This window comes from Pagrus major, chromosome 5 (genome assembly GCF_040436345.1).
Source record: "Pagrus major chromosome 5, Pma_NU_1.0".
Taxonomy (NCBI): Eukaryota; Metazoa; Chordata; class Actinopteri; order Spariformes; family Sparidae; genus Pagrus; species Pagrus major.
In genome coordinates, this window is record NC_133219.1 from 18078566 (window position 1) to 18082443 (window position 3878).

General features: G+C 39.4%; 1 long non-coding RNA gene across 1 annotated transcript; it reads right to left on the reverse strand.

Moving 5' to 3' along the window:
- Nucleotides 1–2288: 2288 nt before the first annotated feature.
- On the reverse strand, nucleotides 2289–3449 carry LOC140995918 (uncharacterized). The gene is made up of 2 exons (XR_012178790.1): nucleotides 3093–3449; nucleotides 2289–2539 (listed from the first exon to the last, which is right to left on the reverse strand). It is a non-coding gene; the product is annotated as an uncharacterized lncRNA (long non-coding RNA).
- Between the last annotated feature and the right edge of the window lie 429 nt (nucleotides 3450–3878).

Sequence of the window (3878 nt, forward strand, 5' to 3'; positions counted from 1 at the left end):
GTGGCGGACCCTGCTACCTTTCTAGCTTCAAACAGTGTTCTGGGGACCTTATTTTCCTCTGAGAACAGCTTGTCTATTCAGTTATGGACAAGATAAATATTTAATCTTTAAATTTAATATTTAATTTAATTTAATTATAATTTAATATGGTAAATATTAAAATTCTATGTTTGAATTTCTTCTCCAAAACTACATAATGCCCCTTTTAATCGTCACAATAATGGGCAGGTTAATCGATAAAAATACACAACAACTAATAGGTTCAAATTGTCTACGAGCAAAATGTTATCCTTTTTTTATGAGGTTTTGAGCCGCCTTCTTGGAAATCAGATTATGCCACAGTTTTGTCACTCTGCATTATGTATCGACTCACCCTCTTGTGTCTCATTTTCATGTTTAGTCTTTATCAAATCTCATGGTTTGATACATCGGTGGTCACTGGACAGCTGCCTGCGTGTGTGTGTCTGTGTGTGTGACGGCTGATTGGTGGGTTGGTTAGCGAGTGGGATAAGGAGATAAGCAGTTGAATGTTGATCCCTGGGTGTAGACTCAGGGTCACTAGGCCTCACGTGCTCTGCTCATTCATCCTTGGATTCAGTCTGTCTCAGTCGTATGCTTACCACAGGCTTGACTCACAAGGCTAGCGTGAGGCCTTATATCTAGCCTTGTCTGCTGTCTCAGTCTTTCTCAAGCTGTTTCTGTTTGTGTGTTCCTCACCGTCCTGACATGCTACTGAAGTTCTTAATCTTTTGACCTGATTTACAGTATCGGGTCACAGGCTTTCTGTCACCAGCCACTCATAATCTTAAGATGTCTTCACTGGCCTATTCTGGGTATTAAAATAAGCAAGAATATAATTCATTGTTTTTTCATGATTTTTTAAGGTATCTGTCACTATATTTATTGAAGAATATGAATTGAATGTGCCTCTTTCATCACTTTTTGGGTGTTGTCTTTCTGTCTCACAGCTTCCCTGGTGATTCAGGTCTCAGTCTGCTCTTTCCATCAAGTTCTCTGTCAATTAAGTTGTGTTTAAGTTTCAAAAAATGGTGACCTTTGTCTCGTCCCTCCACATCAACCTCTGTTAGTCTTTGGCCAATGACTTGATCGAGTTACAATGACAAGAATGATTCACTGCTGCCTGATCAAAGCCTCTTCCCTCACTCGTATTTATGCTGTCAGTTCTCCTCTCAGAGAGGATATTTTCCCCTGACATCTGCTTTTAAAGAAGCATCACTTGATGTACATCAATTTCCAATGAAACATCAGCAACATAGCAAATTGAATTGCATTAATATGGCCTTAAAATAATATTGTGATATTTTTCGGCTGTATTACTCCTCAATAGCCCTTTATAAATGCTAGGACTGGAGTACAAAATCAAATTTCACAATATTTTCGTCCAAATATGTCTATCCGTGCTGCGATTATATCGTAGGGATGACGAATGTTACTTTCACGAAATATCAAATAAAAAAAAACAATTTAGTTTAACCATTTCTTGTTTTTTTTCACCTTGTTTTCCTTTTGAATCTTATGGGAATCCTTTTCAGACCTGGTTTACTATAAGTCGTGGTGACTAGTGACTAGCAGGAAACAAAACATTTGATCAGTGAATAATCGAACAAAACAAAACAAACAGAACAAACCAAAACATAAAACTAGCCTTGCACTACCCTTAGCAAGATAGTGACAGATAGCAATCAGTAATTACCTCAGTAATCAATTCTGCAAGACAGAAATAAATTAAGTGAAAATATTCAGTTTTCTTCCTGTTCAAAAGTGTGTTCAGAAGCAGAAAATATGAATGAACCATGTCGTTAATGAGTGAATTTGAGCAAAAATGTGGTAATGTTATGAATTGAGTCTTGAGGTGAGAGAGCAGTGTTCCTGCTGTGTAAAGCTCTCCTCACAGGAAAGTGTAAAAAGCCACAGTAACTCTCACCTGTTGTTACATTGAGTGCCTCCAGTCCCCCCCTCTCACTCCATAATTTCCATCAAGCCTGGTGCTCAGCGTGACCGCACATGCTTTATTTTCCTCTCGTCTTATTACCTCTTTCTTTCATTTTTTTCCAATTTCTGTCTCTCCGTCGGAAGATGGCCGTGTGTAGGTGTGCACGCACGTGTTTGTCTGCTTGTGGTTTCTGAGTAGGGCTGCAACTAACGATTATTTTGATAATCGATTAATCTGTCGATTATTTCTTCGATTAATCGATTAATCGGATTTTTAAAAAATGCACTAATTTTATTTACATTATAGGGAAGAGAAGAACGAGGAGACGAGTTGGTTCTCAGTTTGATCCAGCACATCGCTGGCATCATTTATTTCTTTCTCAAATAGCCATGGACTAAAACAAAAAACATACAAATGTATGCTGTACATGTGCAAAGATATACCGGTAGGCTTTTTTTTTTTTTTTAATTAAAGTGCACAAAAAAGAGGTATTTTACGTTGCTTGACGTCAAAACAGCTGCTTGCCGTGGTGTGCATGGTGCATTATTCCCCACCACGAAGCCACTCATGGTGAGTTGTTTTTGTCTGAAATTAGAAAGACTGTATGAGTATGCATAAAAGCACAATTATTAATTTACATAAAATTTAATACAGGCCTTGTTGTTTTAGTTAATTATTATTGCTTATGTAAAAGGTCAGTAACCCAAAGGGCAAGTACAGACTAGACTTTTGACAACACGCACGCGCGCGCACACACACACACACGCACGCACGCACAATAAATAAGGGACAGGAGTCAGGACTAAATACAGAATTATATGAGAACAGACTGAAAGCTTAGCGGGCCAGCTAAACGTTCGTTTCACAGCAAGTAGATCGTTTCGTTTATCTAACGTTAATACCCACTGTTTGCTTGCCATCCAGCTTGACAAGCATAACTTAGCCGCTAACGTTAGCCTTGTATTGCGTTACGTTAGCCGGGTAATCTTGTCGAGCAAACAGCGGCTATTACAGTTAGATAAACGAAACGAACTACCTGCTGTGATATGAACGTTTCCTCACCGCTACGCACATGAGTCTAATCTTTTGTTTAATGAAAATCAAGATGAAGATTTTGTAGTAACATTAGCTAACTTACCCAGCCGAGCTCCCTTCCCCGGCGGCGTCATCCATGGCACCGACATGTTTCCTTTTTAAATGCTCTCGCATTACGGTTGTGCTCCCATGCCAAGCCAGGTTCATTCTGCATAATTTGCAGCTAACACTTTTTTTCGTTTTTGTCAAAGTGAAGTGCTCCCACACTTTTGATGACTTCGGTCTTGCGGTTTTCTCCCCCTCCGCCATGTGTGTTTTTTTTAAGCCAGTGACAGGCTGCGACCAGGCTGCGACGCAGCAACTGATCTACAAAACAAACGGCTCTGCGGGCCAAGTTAATCGCTACCCAACGAATCGATAATCAAATTCGTTGCCAACGAATTTAATAATCGATTATTATCGATTTTATCGATTAGTTGTTGCAGCCCTATTTCTGAGTGATAAAAATACACCATTTTATTCCCTGTTACAACACAAACCATTCCCTCAATAATGGATGGGCTTTGATGGAGGGCATATGCCAGAGTCAGACGTAAAGCTTCGAGATCTCGCACACACACACGCACACACGCGCTCACACACACAAACACACATCTGGTTGGTGAGTCAGAGACAGGTTGAAGACAGACTGCACGGATGGACAACGTCAGACCTATTTATAATCCTATTTGGGGTTATATGTTTCATGGTTTCAATTAAATAATCTCATGGATTAAAATCAGGCTGTAGATCATAAAACACTTTTGTTTTTGTTTGTTTTCTTTTAAGGCAGCTGTTCCATTCTGATGTTGTGTTATGCAATACAGTTACTTCCCATGGGAGTTCACTG